Genomic DNA, 23,104 nt, shown 5'->3' on the forward strand with positions numbered 1-23,104 from the left:
ATCCATTATAACATTCTAACATCCATTCTAACATTCTAATATTCATTCTAACATCCATTATAACATTCTACCATCCATTATAACATTCTAACATACATTACAACATTCTAATATACATTCTAACATCCATTATAACATTCTAACATCCATTATAACATTCTAACATACATTATAACAATCTAATATACATTCTAACATCCATTATAACATTCTACCATACATTATAACATTCTAATATACATTCTAACATACATTATAACATTCTAGTATACATTTTAACATCCATTATAACATTCTAACATACATTATAGCATTGTAACATACATTATAATATTCTAATATACATTCTAATATCCATTATAACATTCTATCATACATTATAACAATCTAAAATACATTCAAACATCCATTATAACATTCTAACATACATTATAACTTTGTAATATACATTCTAACATCCATTATAACATTCTAACATACATTCTAACATTCTAATATACATTCTAACATCAATTATAACATTCAATCATCCATTTTAACATTCTAATATACATTATAATTTCCATTATAATATTTTAACATCCATTATAACATTCTAACTTCCATTATAACATTCTAACATCCATAATAACATTCTAACATACATTATAACATTCTAATATACATTCTAACATCAATTATAACATTCTAACATCCATAATAACATTCTAACATACATTCTAACATTCTAATATACATTCTAACATCCATTATAACATTCTAACATACATTCTAACATTCTAATATACATTCTAACATCCATTATAACATTCTAACATACTTTTTAACATTCTAATATACATTATAACATCCATTATAACATTCTAACATCCATTATAACATTCTAATATTCATTCTAACATCCATTATAACATTCTACCATCCATTATAACATTCTAACATACATTACAACATTCTAATATACATTCTAACATCCATTATAACATTCTAACATCCATTATAACATTCTAACATACATTATAACATTCTAATATACATTCTAACATCCATTATAACATTGTAACATACATTATAACATTCTAATAACATTCTAACATCCATTATAACATTCTAACATACATTATAACAATCTAATATACATTCTAACATCCATTATAACATTCTAACATACATTATAACATTCTAATATATATTATAACATCCATTATAATGTACTATCATCCATTATAACATTCTAACATCCATAATAATATTCTAATATACATTCTAACATCCATTATAACATTCTAAAATACACTAAAACATTCTAATATACATTCTAACATGCATTCTAAAATACATTATAACATTCTAATATTCATTATAACATCCATTATAACATTCTAACATCCATTATAATATTCTAACATACATTACAACATTCTAATATACATTCTAACATCCATTATAACATTCTAACATCCATTATAACATTGTAACATACATTATAACATTCTAATATACATTCTAACATCCATTATAACATTCTAACATCCATTATAACATTGTAACATACATTATAACATTCTAATATACATTCTAACATCCATTATAACATTCTAACATACATTATAACAATCTAATATACATTCTAACATCCATTATAACATTCTAACATCCATTATAACATTCTAACATACATTATAACATTCTAATATACATTAAAACATTCTAATATACATTCTAACATCCATTATAACATTCTAACATCCATTATAACATTCTAACATACATTATAACATTCTAATATACATTCTAACATCCATTAAAACATTCTAACATCCATTATAACATTGTAACATACATTATAACATTCTAATATACATTCTAACATCCATTATAACATTCTAACATACATTATAACAATCTAATATACATTCTAACATCCATTATAACATTCTAACATACATTATAACATCCTAACATCCATTATAACATTCTAATATACATTTTAACATCCATTATAACATTCTAACATACATTATAACAATCTAATATACATTCTAACATCAATTATAACATTCTAACATACATTATAACATTCTAATATACATTCTAACATCAATTATAACATTCTAACATCCATAATAACATTCTAACATACATTCTAACATTCTAATATACATTCTAACATCCATTATAACATTCTAACATACATTCTAACATTCTAATATACATTCTAACATCCATTATATCATTCTAACATACATTATAACATTGTAACATACATTATAACATTCTAATATACATTCTAACATCCATTATAACATTCTAAAATACACTAAAACATTCTAATATACATTCTAACATGCATTCTAACATACATTATAACATTCTAATATTCATTATAACATCCATTATAACATTCTAACATCCATTATAACATTCTAATATACATTAAAACATTCTAATATACATTCTAACATCCATTATAACATTCTAACATCCATTATAACATTCTAACATACATTATAACATTCTAATATACATTCTAACATCCATTAAAACATTCTAACATCCATTATAACATTGTAACATACATTATAACATTCTAATATACATTCTAACATCCATTATAACATTCTAACATACATTATAACAATCTAATATACATTCTAACATCCATTATAACATTCTAACATACATTATAACATCCTAACATCCATTATAACATTCTAATATACATTTTAACATCCATTATAACATTCTAACATACATTATAACAATCTAATATACATTCTAACATCAATTATAACATTCTAACATACATTATAACATTCTAATATACATTCTAACATCAATTATAACATTCTAACATCCATAATAACATTCTAACATACATTCTAACATTCTAATATACATTCTAACATCCATTATAACATTCTAACATACATTCTAACATTCTAATATACATTCTAACATCCATTATAACATTCTAACATACTTTTTAACATTCTGATATACATTCTAAAATCAATTATAACATTCTAACATCCATTCTAACATTCTAATATACATTCTAACATCCATTATAACATTCTAACATACACTATAATTTTCTAATATACATTCTAACATGCATTCTAACATACATTATAACATTCTAATATACATTATAACATCCATTATAACATTCTAACATCCATTCTAACATTCTAATATTCATTATAACATCCATTTTAACATTCTAACATCCATTATAACATTCTAACATACATTACAACATTCTAATATACATTCTAACATCCATTATAACATCTTAACATCCATTATAACATTCTAACATACATTATAACATTCTAATATACATTCTAACATCCATTATAACATTCTAACATCCATTATAACATTGTAACATACATTATAACATTCTAATATACATTCTAACATCCATTATAACATTCTAACATACATTATAACAAACTAATATACATTCTAACATCCATTATAACATTATAACATACATTATAACATTCTAATATATATTATAACATCCATTATAATGTACTATCATCCATTATAACATTCTAACATCCATTATAATATTCTAATATACATTCTAACATCCATTATAACATTCTAAAATACACTAAAACATTCTAATATACATTCTAACATGCATTCTAACATACATTATAACATTCTAATATTCATTATAACATCCATTATAACATTTTAACATCCATTATAACATTCTAACATCCATTATAACATTCTAACATCCATTATAACATTGTAACATACATTATAACATTCTAATATACATTCTAACATCCATTATAACATTCTAACATCCATTATAACATTGTAACATACATTATAACATTCTAATATACATTCTAACATCCATTATAACATTCTAACATACATTATAACAATCTAATATACATTCTAACATCCATTATAACATTCTAATATTCATTATAACATCCATTATAACATTCTATCATCAATTGTAACATTCTAACATACATTATAACATTCTAATATACATTCTAACATCCATTATAACATTCTAACATACATTATAACATTGTAACATACATTATAACATTCTAATATACATTCTAACATCCATTATAACATTCGAACTTACATTATTACAATCTAAAATACATTATAACATTCTAGTATACATTATAACATCCATTATAACATTCTAACATACATTATAACATTGTAACATACATTATAACATTCTAATATACATTCTAACATCTATTATAACATTCTAACATACATTATATCAATCTAAAATACATTTTAACATCCAAAATAACATTCTAACATACATTATAACAATCTAATATACATTCTAACATCCAATTATAACATTCTAACATACATTATAACATCCTAACATACATTATAACATTCTAATATACATTTTAACATCCATTATAACATTCTAACATACATTATAACAATCTAATATACATTCTAACATCCATTCTAACATTCTAATATTCATTATAACATCCATTATAACATTCTATCATCAATTGTAACATTCTAACATACATTATAACATTCTAATATACATTCTAACATCCATTATAACATTCTAACATACATTATAACATTGTAACATACATTATAACATTCTAATATACATTCTAACATCCATTATAACATTCGAACTTACATTATTACAATCTAAAATACATTATAACATTCTAGTATACATTATAACATCCATTATAACATTCTAACATACATTATAACATTGTAACATACATTATAACATTCTAATATACATTCTAACATCTATTATAACATTCTAACATACATTATATCAATCTAAAATACATTTTAACATCCAAAATAACATTCTAACATACATTATAACAATCTAATATACATTCTAACATCCAATTATAACATTCTAACATACATTATAACATCCTAACATACATTATAACATTCTAATATACATTTTAACATCCATTATAACATTCTAACATACATTATAACAATCTAATATACATTCTAACATCCATTATAACATTCTAACATACATTATAACATTCTAATATACATTCTAACATCCATTATAACATTCTAACATACATTATAACAATCTAATATACATTCTAACATCCATTATAACATTCTACCACACATTATAACATTCTAATATACATTCTAACATACATTATAACATTCTAGTATACATTTTAACATCCATTATAACATTCTAACATACATTATAGCATTGTAACATACATTATAACATTCTAATATACATTCTAACATCCATTATAACATTGTAACATACATTATAACATTCTAATAACATTCTAACATCCATTATAACATTCTAACATACATTATAACAATCTAATATACATTCTAACATCCATTATAACATTCTAACATACATTATAACATTCTAATATATATTATAACATCCATTATAATGTACTATCATCCATTATAACATTCTAACATCCATTATAATATTCTAATATACATTCTAACATCCATTATAACATTCTAAAATACACTAAAACATTCTAATATACATTCTAACATGCATTCTAAAATACATTATAACATTCTAATATTCATTATAACATCCATTATAACATTCTAACATCCATTATAATATTCTAACATACATTACAACATTCTAATATACATTCTAACATCCATTATAACATTCTAACATCCATTATAACATTGTAACATACATTATAACATTCTAATATACATTCTAACATCCATTATAACATTCTAACATCCATTATAACATTGTAACATACATTATAACATTCTAATATACATTCTAACATCCATTATAACATTCTAACATACATTATAACAATCTAATATACATTCTAACATCCATTATAACATTCTAACATCCATTATAACATTCTAACATACATTATAACATTCTAATATACATTAAAACATTCTAATATACATTCTAACATCCATTATAACATTCTAACATCCATTATAACATTCTAACATACATTATAACATTCTAATATACATTCTAACATCCATTAAAACATTCTAACATCCATTATAACATTGTAACATACATTATAACATTCTAATATACATTCTAACATCCATTATAACATTCTAACATACATTATAACAATCTAATATACATTCTAACATCCATTATAACATTCTAACATACATTATAACATCCTAACATCCATTATAACATTCTAATATACATTTTAACATCCATTATAACATTCTAACATACATTATAACAATCTAATATACATTCTAACATCAATTATAACATTCTAACATACATTATAACATTCTAATATACATTCTAACATCAATTATAACATTCTAACATCCATAATAACATTCTAACATACATTCTAACATTCTAATATACATTCTAACATCCATTATAACATTCTAACATACATTCTAACATTCTAATATACATTCTAACATCCATTATATCATTCTAACATACATTATAACATTGTAACATACATTATAACATTCTAATATACATTCTAACATCCATTATAACATTCTAAAATACACTAAAACATTCTAATATACATTCTAACATGCATTCTAACATACATTATAACATTCTAATATTCATTATAACATCCATTATAACATTCTAACATCCATTATAACATTCTAATATACATTAAAACATTCTAATATACATTCTAACATCCATTATAACATTCTAACATCCATTATAACATTCTAACATACATTATAACATTCTAATATACATTCTAACATCCATTAAAACATTCTAACATCCATTATAACATTGTAACATACATTATAACATTCTAATATACATTCTAACATCCATTATAACATTCTAACATACATTATAACAATCTAATATACATTCTAACATCCATTATAACATTCTAACATACATTATAACATCCTAACATCCATTATAACATTCTAATATACATTTTAACATCCATTATAACATTCTAACATACATTATAACAATCTAATATACATTCTAACATCAATTATAACATTCTAACATACATTATAACATTCTAATATACATTCTAACATCAATTATAACATTCTAACATCCATAATAACATTCTAACATACATTCTAACATTCTAATATACATTCTAACATCCATTATAACATTCTAACATACATTCTAACATTCTAATATACATTCTAACATCCATTATAACATTCTAACATACTTTTTAACATTCTGATATACATTCTAAAATCAATTATAACATTCTAACATCCATTCTAACATTCTAATATACATTCTAACATCCATTATAACATTCTAACATACACTATAATTTTCTAATATACATTCTAACATGCATTCTAACATACATTATAACATTCTAATATACATTATAACATCCATTATAACATTCTAACATCCATTCTAACATTCTAATATTCATTATAACATCCATTTTAACATTCTAACATCCATTATAACATTCTAACATACATTACAACATTCTAATATACATTCTAACATCCATTATAACATCTTAACATCCATTATAACATTCTAACATACATTATAACATTCTAATATACATTCTAACATCCATTATAACATTCTAACATCCATTATAACATTGTAACATACATTATAACATTCTAATATACATTCTAACATCCATTATAACATTCTAACATACATTATAACAAACTAATATACATTCTAACATCCATTATAACATTATAACATACATTATAACATTCTAATATATATTATAACATCCATTATAATGTACTATCATCCATTATAACATTCTAACATCCATTATAATATTCTAATATACATTCTAACATCCATTATAACATTCTAAAATACACTAAAACATTCTAATATACATTCTAACATGCATTCTAACATACATTATAACATTCTAATATTCATTATAACATCCATTATAACATTTTAACATCCATTATAACATTCTAACATACATTACAACATTCTAATATACATTCTAACATCCATTATAACATTCTAACATCCATTATAACATTGTAACATACATTATAACATTCTAATATACATTCTAACATCCATTATAACATTCTAACATCCATTATAACATTGTAACATACATTATAACATTCTAATATACATTCTAACATCCATTATAACATTCTAACATACATTATAACAATCTAATATACATTCTAACATCCATTATAACATTCTAACATACATTATAACATTTTAATATACATTCTAACATCAATTATAACATTCTAACATCCATTATAACATTCTAACATACATTCTGACATTCTAATATACATTCTAACATCCATTATAACATTCTAACATACTTTTTAACATTCTGATATACATTCTAAAATCAATTATAACATTCTAACATCCGTTTTAACATTCTAATATACATTATAACATCCATTATAATAATCTAACATCCATTATAATATTCTAACATCCATTATAACATTCTAATATACATTCTAACATCCATTATAACATTCTAACATACATTATAATATTATAATATACATTCTAACATGCATTCTAACATACATTATAACATTCTAATATACATTATAACATCCATTATAACATTCTAACATCCATTCTAACATTCTAATATTCATTATAACATCCATTATAACATTCTATCATCAATTGTAACATTCTAACATACATTATAACATTCTAATATACATTCTAACATCCATTATAACATTCTAACATACATTATAACATTGTAACATACATTATAACATTCTAATATACATTCTAACATCCATTATAACATTCGAACTTACATTATTACAATCTAAAATACATTATAACATTCTAGTATACATTATAACATCCATTATAACATTCTAACATACATTATAACATTGTAACATACATTATAACATTCTAATATACATTCTAACATCTATTATAACATTCTAACATACATTATATCAATCTAAAATACATTTTAACATCCAAAATAACATTCTAACATACATTATAACAATCTAATAAACATTCTAACATCCAATGATAACATTCTAACATACATTATAACATCCTAACATACATTATAACATTCTAATATACATTTTATCATCCATTATAACATTCTAACATACATTATAACAATCTAATATACATTCTAACATCCATTATAACATTCTAACATACATTATAACATTCTAATATACATTCTAACATCCATTATAACATTCTAACATACATTATAACAATCTAATATACATTCTAACATCCATTATAACATTCTACCATACATTATAACATTCTAATATACATTCTAACATACATTATAACATTCTAGTATACATTTTAACATCCATTATAACATTCTAACATACATTATAGCATTGTAACATACATTATAATATTCTAATATACATTCTAATATCCATTATAACATTCTATCATACATTATAACAATCTAAAATACATTCAAACATCCATTATAACATTCTAACATACATTATAACTTTGTAATATACATTCTAACATCCATTATAACATTCTAACATACATTCTAACATTCTAATATACATTCTAACATCAATTATAACATTCAATCATCCATTTTAACATTCTAATATACATTATAATTTCCATTATAATATTTTAACATCCATTATAACATTCTAACTTCCATTATAACATTCTAACATCCATAATAACATTCTAACATACATTATAACATTCTAATATACATTCTAACATCAATTATAACATTCTAACATCCATAATAACATTCTAACATACATTCTAACATTCTAATATACATTCTAACATCCATTATAACATTCTAACATACATTCTAACATTCTAATATACATTCTAACATCCATTATAACATTCTAACATAAATTTTTAACATTCTAATATACATTATAAAATCCATTATAACATTCTAACATCCATTCTAACATTCTAATATTCATTCTAACATCCATTATAACATTCTACCATCCATTATAACATTCTAACATACATTACAACATTCTAATATACATTCTAACATCCATTATAACATTCTAACATCCATTATAACATTCTAACATACATTATAACATTCTAATATACATTCTAACATCCATTATAACATTGTAACATACATTATAACATTCTAATAACATTCTAACATCCATTATAACATTCTAACATACATTATAACAATCTAATATACATTCTAACATCCATTATAACATTCTAACATACATTATAACATTCTAATATATATTATAACATCCATTATAATGTACTATCATCCATTATAACATTCTAACATCCATTATAATATTCTAATATACATTCTAACATCCATTATAACATTCTAAAATACACTAAAACATTCTAATATACATTCTAACATGCATTCTAACATACATTATAACATTCTAATATTCATTATAACATCCATTCTAACATTCTAACATCCATTATAATATTCTAACATACATTACAACATTCTAATATACATTCTAACATCCATTATAACATTCTAACATCCATTATAACATTGTAACATACATTATAACATTCTAATATACATTTTAACATCCATTATAACATTCTAACATCCATTATAACATTGTAACATACATTATAACATTCTAATATACATTCTAACATCCATTATAACATTCTAACATACATTATAACAATCTAATATACATTCTAACATCCATTATAACATTCTAACATACATTATAACATTCTAACATACATTATAACATTCTAATATACATTAAAACATTCTAATATACATTCTAACATCCATTATAACATTCTAACGTCCATTATAACATTCTAACATACATTATAACAATCTAATATACATTCTAACATCCATTATAACATTCTAACATACATTATAACATCCTAACATCCATTATAACATTCTAATATACATTTTAACATCCATTATAACATTCTAACATACATTATAACAATCTAATATACATTCTAACATCAATTATAACATTCTAACATACATTATAACATTCTAATATACATTCTAACATCAATTATAACATTCTAACATCCATAATAACATTCTAACATACATTCTAACATTCTAATATACATTCTAACATCCATTATAACATTCTAACATACATTCTAACATTCTAATATACATTCTAACATCCATTATAACATTCTAACATACTTTTTAACATTCTGATAAACATTCTAAAATCAATTATAACATTCTAACATCCATTCTAACATTCTAATATACATTCTAACATCCATTATAACATTCTAACATACACTATAATTTTCTAATATACATTCTAACATGCATTCTAACATACATTATAACATTCTAATATACATTATAACATCCATTATAACATTCTAACATCCATTCTAACATTCTAATATTCATTATAACATCCATTTTAACATTCTAACATCCATTATAACATTCTAACATACTTTTTAACATTCTAATATACATTATAACATACATTATAACATTCTAACATCCATTCTAACATTCTAATATTCATTCTAACATCCATTATAACATTCTACCATCCATTATAACATTCTAACATACATTACTACATTCTAATATACATTCTAACATCCATTATAACATTCTAACATCCATTATAACATTCTAACATACATTATAACATTCTAATATACATTCTAACATCCATTATAACATTGTAACATACATTATAACATTCTAATAACATTCTAACATCCATTATAACATTCTAACATACATTATAACAATCTAATATACATTCTAACATCCATTATAACATTCTAACATACATTATAACATTCTAATATATATTATAACATCCATTATAATGTACTAACATCCATTATAACATTCTAACATCCATTATAATATTCTAAAATACTTTCTAACATCCATTATAACATTCTAAAATACACTAAAACATTCTAATATACATTCTATCATGCATTCTAACATACATTATAACATTCTAATATTCATTATAACATCCATTATAACATTCTAACATCCATTATAACATTCTAATATACATTAAAACATTCTAATATACATTCTAACATCCATTATAACATTCTAACATCCATTATAACATTCTACCATACATTATAACATTCTAATATACATTCTAACATCCATTAAAACATTCTAACATCCATTATAACATTGTAACATACATTATAACATTCTAATATACATTCTAACTTCCATTATAACATTCTAACATACATTATAACAATCTAATATACATTCCAACATCCATTATAACATTCTAACATACATTATAACATCCTAACATACATTATAACATTCTAATATACATTTTAACATCCATTATAACATTCTAACATACATTATAACAATCTAATATACATTCTAACATCAAGTATAACATTCTAACATACATTATAACATTCTAATATACATTCTAACATCAAATATAACATTCTAACATCCATAATAACATTCTAACATACATTCTAACATTCTAATATACATTCTAACATCCATTATAACATTCTAACATACATTCTAACATTCTAATATACATTCTAACATCCATTATAACATTCTAACATACTTTTTAACATTCTGATATACATTCTAAAATCAATTATAACATTCTAACATCCATTATAACATTCTAATATACATTCTAACATCCATTATAACATTCTAACATACACTATAATTTTCTAATATACATTCTAACATGCATTCTAACATACATTATAACATTCTAATATACATTCTAACATCCATTATAACATTCTAACATCCATTATAACATTCTAATATTCATTATAACATCCATTATAACATTCTAACATCCATTATAACATTCTAACATACATTACAACATTCTAATATACATTCTAACATCCATTATAACATTTTAACATCCATTATAACATTCTAACATACATTATAACATTCTAATATACATTCTAACGTCCATTATAACATTCTAACATCCATTATAACATTGTAACATACATTATAACATTCTAATATACATTCTAACATCCATTATAACATTCTAACATACATTATAACAATCTAATATACATTCTAACATCCATTATAACATTCTAACATACATTATAACATTCTAATATATATTATAACATCCATTATAATGTACTATCATCCATTATAACATTCTAACATACATTATAATATTCTAATACACATTCTAACATCCATTCTAACATTCTAAAATACACTAAAACATTCTAATATACATTCTAACATGCATTCTAACATACATTATAACATTCTAATATTCATTCTAACATCCATTATAACATTCTAACATCCATTATAACATTCTAACATACATTACAACATTCTAATATACATTCTAACATCCATTATAACATTCTAACATCCATTATAACATTGTAACATACATTATAACATTCTAATATACATTCTAACATCCATTATAACATTCTAACATCCATTATAACATTGTAAAATACATTATAACATTCTAATATACATTCTAACATCCATTATAACATTCTAACATACATTACAACATTCTAATATACATTCTAACATCCATTATAACATTCTAACATCCATTATAACATTGTAACATACATTATAACATTCTAATATACATTCTAACATCCATTAAAACATTCTAACATCCATTATAACATTTAACATACATTATAACATTCTAATATACATTCTAACTTCCATTATAACATTCTAACATACATTATAACAATCTAATATACATTCTAACATCCATTATAACATTCTAACATACATTATAACATCCTAACATACATTATAACATTCTAATATACATTTTAACATCCATTATAACATTCTAACATACATTATAACAATCTAATATACATTCTAACATCAAGTATAACATTCTAACATACATTATAACATTCTAATATACATTCTAACATCAAATATAACATTCTAACATCCATAATAACATTCTAACATACATTCTAACATTCTAATATACATTCTAACATCCATTATAACATTCTAACATACATTCTAACATTCTAATATACATTCTAACATCCATTATAACATTCTAACATACTTTTTAACATTCTGATATACATTCTAAAATCAATTATAACATTCTAACATCCATTATAACATTCTAATATACATTCTAACATCCATTATAACATTCTAACATACACTATAATTTTCTAATATACATTCTAACATGCATTCTAACATACATTATAACATTCTAATATACATTCTAACATCCATTATAACATTCTAACATCCATTATAACATTCTAATATTCATTATAACATCCATTATAACATTCTAACATCCATTATAACATTCTAACATACATTACAACATTCTAATATACATTCTAACATCCATTATAACATTTTAACATCCATTATAACATTCTAACATACATTATAACATTCTAATATACATTCTAACGTCCATTATAACATTCTAACATCCATTATAACATTGTAACATACATTATAACATTCTAATATACATTCTAACATCCATTATAACATTCTAACATACATTATAACAATCTAATATACATTCTAACATCCAATATAACTTTCTAACATACATTATAACATTCTAATATATATTATAACATCCATTATAATGTACTATCATCCATTATAACATTCTAACATACATTATAATATTCTAATACACATTCTAACATCCATTCTAACATTCTAAAATACACTAAAACATTCTAATATACATTCTAACATGCATTCTAACATACATTATAACATTCTAATATTCATTATAACATCCATTATAACATTCTAACATCCATTATAACATTCTAACATCCATTATAACATTCTAACATACATTACAACATTCTAATATACATTCTAACATCCATTATAACATTCTAACATACATTATAACATTGTAACATACATTATAACATTCTAATATACATTCTAACATCCATTATAACATTCTAACATCCATTATAACATTGTAACATACATTATAACATTCTAATATACATTCTAACATCCATTATAACATTCTAACATACATTATAACAATCTAATATACATACTAACATCCATTAAAACATTCTAACATACATTATAACATTCTAATATACTATCTAACATCAATTATAAAATTCTAACATCCATAATAACATTCTAACATACATTCTAACATTCTAATATACATTCTAACATCCATTATAACATTCGAACATACATTCTGACATTCTAATATACATTCTAACATCCATTATAACATTCTAACATACTTTTTAACATTCTGATATACATTCTAAAATCAATTATAACATTCTAACATCCGTTTTAACATTCTAATATACATTATAACATCCATTATAATAATTTAACATCCATTATAATATTCTAACATCCATTATAACATTCTAATATACATTCTAACATCCATTATAACATTCTAACATACATTATAATATTCTAATATACATTCTAACATGCATTCTAACATACATTATAACATTCTAATATACATTATAACATCCATTATAACATTCTAACATCCAATCTAACATTCTAATATTCATTATAACATCCATTATAACATTCTATCATCCATTGTAACATTCTAACATACATTATAACATTCTAATATACATTCTAACATCCATTATAACATTCTAACATCCATTATAACATTGTAACATACATTATAACATTCTAATATACATTCTAACATCCATTATAACATTCTAAAATACACTAAAACATTGTAATATACATTCTAAAATGCATTCTAACATACATTATAACATTCTAATATTCATTATAACATCCATTATAACATTCTAACATCCATTATAACATTCTAATATACATTGAAACATTCTAATATACATTCTAACATCCATTATAACATTCTAACATCCATTATAACATTCTAACATACATTATAACATTCTAATATACATTCTAACATCCATTAAAACATTCTAACATCCATTATAACATTGTAACATACATTATAACATTCTAATATACATTCTAACATCCATTATAACATTCTAACATACATTATAACAATCTAATATACATTCTAACATCCATTATAACATTCTAACATACATTATAACATCCTAACATCCATTATAACATTCTAATATACATTTTAACATCCATTATAACATTCTAACATACATTATAACAATCTAATATACATTCTAACATCAATTATAACATTCTAACATACATTATAACATTCTAATATACATTCTAACATCAATTATAACATTCTAACATCCATAATAACATTCTAACATACATTCTAACATTCTAATATACATTCTAACATCCATTATAACATTCTAACATACATTCTAACATTCTAATATACATTCTAACATCCATTATAACATTCTAACATACTTTTTAACATTCTGATATACATTTTAAAATCAATTATAACATTCTAACATCCATTCTAACATTCTAATATACATTCTAACATCCATTATAACATTCTAACATACACTATAATTTTCTAATATACATTCTAACATGCATTCTAACATACATTATAACATTCTAATATACATTATAACATCCATTATAACATTCTAACATCCATTCTAACATTCTAATATTCATTATAACATCCATTTTAACATTCTAACATCCATTATAACATTCTAACATACTTTTTAACATTCTAATATACATTATAACATACATTATAACATTCTAACATCCATTCTAACATTCTAATATTCATTCTAACATCCATTATAACATTCTACCATCCATTATAACATTCTAACATACATTACAACATTCTAATATACATTCTAACATCCATTATAACATTATAACATCCATTATAACATTCTAACATACATTATAACATTCTAATATACATTCTATCATCCATTATAACATTGTAACATACATTATAACATTCTAATAACATTCTAACATCCATTATAACATTCTAACATACATTATAACAATCTAATATACATTCTAACATCCATTATAACATTCTAACATACATTATAACATTCTAATATATATTATAACATCCATTATAATGTACTTACATCCATTATAACATTCTAACATCCATTATAATATTCTAAAATACTTTCTAACATCCATTATAACATTCTAAAATACACTAAAACATTCTAATATACATTCTATCATGCATTCTAACATACATTATAACATTCTAATATTCATTATAACATCCATTATAACATTCTAACATCCATTATAACATTCTAATATACATTAAAACATTCTAATATACATTCTAACATCCATTATAACATTCTAACATCCATTATAACATTCTAACATACATTATAACATTCTAATATACATTCTAACATCCATTAAAACATTCTAACATCCATTATAACATTGTAACATACATTATAACATTCTAATATACATTCTAACTTCCATTATAACATTCTAACATACATTATAACAATCTAATATACATTCTAACATCCATTATAACATTCTAACATACATTATAACATCCTAACATACATTATAACATTCTAATATACATTTTAACATCCATTATAACATTCTAACATACATTATAACAATCTAATATACATTCTAACATCAAGTATAACATTCTAACATACATTATAACATTCTAATATACATTCTAACATCAAATATAACATTCTAACATCCATAATAACATTCTAACATACATTCTAACATTCTAATATACATTCTAACATCCATTATAACATTCTAACATACATTCTAACATTCTAATATACATTCTAACATCCATTATAACATTCTAACATACTTTTTAACATTCTGATATACATTCTAAAATCAATTATAACATTCTAACATCCATTATAACATTCTAATATACATTCTAACATCCATTATAACATTCTAACATACACTATAATTTTCTAATATACATTCTAACATGCATTCTAACATACATTATAACATTCTAATATACATTCTAACATCCATTATAACATTCTAACATCCATTATAACATTCTAATATTCATTATAACATCCATTATAACATTCTAACATCCATTATAACATTCTAACATACATTACAACATTCTAATATACATTCTAACATCCATTATAACATTTTAACATCCATTATAACATTCTAACATACATTATAACATTCTAATATACATTCTAACGTCCATTATAACATTCTAACATCCATTATAACATTGTAACATACATTATAACATTCTAATATACATTCTAACATCCATTATAACATTCTAACATACATTATAACAATCTAATATACATTCTAACATCCATTATAACATTCTAACATACATTATAACATTCTAATATATATTATAACATCCATTATAATGTACTATCATCCATTATAACATTCTAACATACATTATAATATTCTAATACACATTCTAACATCCATTCTAACATTCTAAAATACACTAAAACATTCTAATATACATTCTAACATGCATTCTAACATACATTATAACATTCTAATATTCATTATAACATCCATTATAACATTCTAACATCCATTATAACATTCTAACATACATTACAACATTCTAATATACATTCTAACATCCATTATAACATTCTAACATCCATTATAACATTGTAACATACATTATAACATTCTAATATACATTCTAACATCCATTATAACATTCTAACATCCATTATAACATTGTAACATACATTATAACATTCTAATATACATTCTAACATCCATTATAACATTCTAACATACATTATAACAATCTAATATACATACTAACATCCATTAAAACATTCCTACATACATTATAACATTCTAATATACTATCTAACATCAATTATAAAATTCTAACATCCATAATAACATTCTAACATACATTCTAACATTCTAATATACATTCTAACATGCATTATAACATTCGAACATACATTCTGACATTCTAATATACATTCTAACATCCATTATAACATTCTAACATACTTTTTAACATTCTGATATACATTCTAAAATCAATTATAACATTCTAACATCCGTTTTAACATTCTAATATACATTATAACATCCATTATAATAATTTAACATCCATTATAATATTCTAACATCCATTATAACATTCTAATATACATTCTAACATCCATTATAACATTCTAACATACATTATAATATTCTAATATACATTCTAACATGCATTCTAACATACATTATAACATTCTAATATACATTATAACATCCATTATAACATTCTAACATCCAATCTAACATTCTAATATTCATTATAACATCCATTATAACATTCTATCATCCATTGTAACATTCTAACATACATTATAACATTCTAATATACATTCTAACATCCATTATAACATTGTAACATACATTATAACATTGTAACATACATTATAACATTCTAATATACATTCTAACATCCATTATAACATTCTAAAATACACTAAAACATTCTAATATACATTCTAACATGCATTCTAACATACATTATAACATTCTAATATTCATTATAACATCCATTATAACATTCTAACATCCATTATAACATTCTAATATACATTAAAACATTCTAATATACATTCTAACATCCATTATAACATTCTAACATCCATTATAACATTCTAACATACATTATAACATTCTAATATACATTCTAACATCCATTAAAACATTCTAACATCCATTATAACATTGTAACTTACATTATAACATTCTAATATACATTCTAACATCCATTATAACATTCTAACATACATTATAACAATCTAATATACATTCTAACATCCATTATAACATTCTAACATACATTATAACATCCTAACATCCATTATAACATTCTAATATACATTTTAACATCCATTATAACATTCTAACAAACATTATAACAATCTAATATACATTCTAACATCAATTATAACATTCTAACATACATTATAACATTCTAATATACATTCTAACATCAATTATAACATTCTAACATCCATAATAACATTCTAACATACATTCTAACATTCTAATATACATTCTAACATCCATTCTAACATTCTAACATACATTCTAACATTCTAATATATATTCTAACATCCATTATAACATTCTAACATACTTTTTAACAATCTGATATACATTCTAAAATCAATTATAACATTCTAACATCCATTCTAACATTCTAATATACATTCTAACATCCATTATAACATTCTAACATACACTATAATTTTCTAATATACATTCTAACATGCATTCTAACATACATTATAACATTCTAATATACATTATAACATCCATTATAACATTCTAACATCCATTCTAACATTCTAATATTCATTATAACATCCATTTTAACATTCTAACATCCATTATAACATTCTAACATACATTACAACATTCTAATATACATTCTAACATCCATTATAACATCTTAACATCCATTATAACATTCTAACATACATTATAACATTCTAATATACATTCTAACGTCCATTATAACATTCTAACATCCATTATAACATTGTAACATACATTATAACATTCTAATATACATTCTAACATCCATTATAACATTGTAACATACATTATAACATTGTAACATACATTATAACATTCTAATATACATTCTAACATCCATTATAACATTCTAAAATACACTAAAACATTCTAATATACATTCTAACATGCATTCTAACATACATTATAACATTCTAATATTCATTATAACATCCATTATAACATTCTAACATCCATTATAACATTCTAATATACATTAAAACATTCTAATATACATTCTAACATCCATTATAACATTCTAACATCCATTATAACATTCTAACATACATTATAACATTCTAATATACATTCTAACATCCATTAAAACATTCTAACATCCATTATAACATTGTAACATACATTATAACATTCTAATATACATTCTAACATCCATTATAACATTCTAACATACATTATAACAATCTAATATACATTCTAACATCCATTATAACATTCTAACATACATTATAACATCCTAACATCCATTATAACATTCTAATATACATTTTAACATCCATTATAACATTCTAACAAACATTATAACAATCTAATATACATTCTAACATCAATTATAACATTCTAACATACATTATAACATTCTAATATACATTCTAACATCAATTATAACATTCTAACATCCATAATAACATTCTAACATACATTCTAACATTCTAATATACATTCTAACATCCATTATAACATTCTAACATACATTCTAACATTCTAATATACATTCTAACATCCATTATAACATTCTAACATACTTTTTAACAATCTGATATACATTCTAAAATCAATTATAACATTCTAACATCCATTCTAACATTCTAATATACATTCTAACATCCATTATAACATTCTAACATACACTATAATTTTCTAATATACATTCTAACATGCATTCTAACATACATTATAACATTCTAATATACATTATAACATCCATTATAACATTCTAACATCCATTCTAACATTCTAATATTCATTATAACATCCATTTTAACATTCTAACATCCATTATAACATTCTAACATACATTACAACATTCTAATATACATTCTAACATCCATTATAACATCTTAACATCCATTATAACATTCTAACATACATTATAACATTCTAATATACATTCTAACGTCCATTATAACATTCTAACATCCATTATAACATTGTAACATACATTATAACATTCTAATATACATTCTAACATCCATTATAACATTCTAACATACATTATAACAAACTAATATACATTCTAACATCCATTATAACATTATAACATACATTATAACATTCTAATATATATTATAACATCCATTATAATGTACTATCATCCATTATAACATTCTAACATCCATTATAATATTCTAATATACATTCTAACATCCATTATAACATTCTAAAATACACTAAAACATTCTAATATACATTCTAACATGCATTCTAACATACATTATAACATTCTAATATTCATTATAACATCCATTATAACATTTTAACATCCATTATAACATTCTAACATACATTACAACATTCTAATATACATTCTAACATCCATTATAACATTCTAACATCCATTATAACATTGTAACATACATTAAAACATTCTAATATACATTCTAACATCCATTATAACATTCTAACATCCATTATAACATTGTAACATACATTATAACATTCTAATATACATTCTAACATCCATTATAACATTCTAACATACATTATAACAATCTAATATACATTCTAACATCCATTATAACATTATAACATACATTATAACATTCTAATATACATTCTAACATCAATTATAACATTCTAACATCCATTATAACATTCTAACATACATTCTGACATTCTAATATACATTCTAACATCCATTATAACATTCTAACATACTTTTTAACATTCTGATATACATTCTAAAATCAATTATAACATTCTAACATCCGTTTTAACATTCTAATATACATTATAACATCCATTATAATAATCTAACATCCATTATAATATTCTAACATCCATTATAACATTCTAATATACATTCTAACATCCATTATAACATTCTAACATACATTATAATATTATAATATACATTCTAACATGCATTCTAACATACATTATAACATTCTAATATACATTATAACATCCATTATAACATTCTAACATCCATTCTAACATTCTAATATTCATTATAACATCCATTATAACATTCTATCATCAATTGTAACATTCTAACATACATTATAACATTCTAATATACATTCTAACATCCATTATAACATTCTAACATACATTATAACATTGTAACATACATTATAACATTCTAATATACATTCTAACATCCATTATAACATTCGAACTTACATTATTACAATCTAAAATACATTATAACATTCTAGTATACATTATAACATCCATTATAACATTCTAACATACATTATATCATTGTAACATACATTATAACATTCTAATAT

This window comes from Taudactylus pleione, unplaced genomic scaffold (genome assembly GCF_031769625.1).
Source record: "Taudactylus pleione unplaced genomic scaffold, aTauple2 ptg000946l, whole genome shotgun sequence".
Lineage (NCBI taxonomy): Eukaryota > Metazoa > Chordata > Amphibia > Anura > Myobatrachidae > Taudactylus > Taudactylus pleione.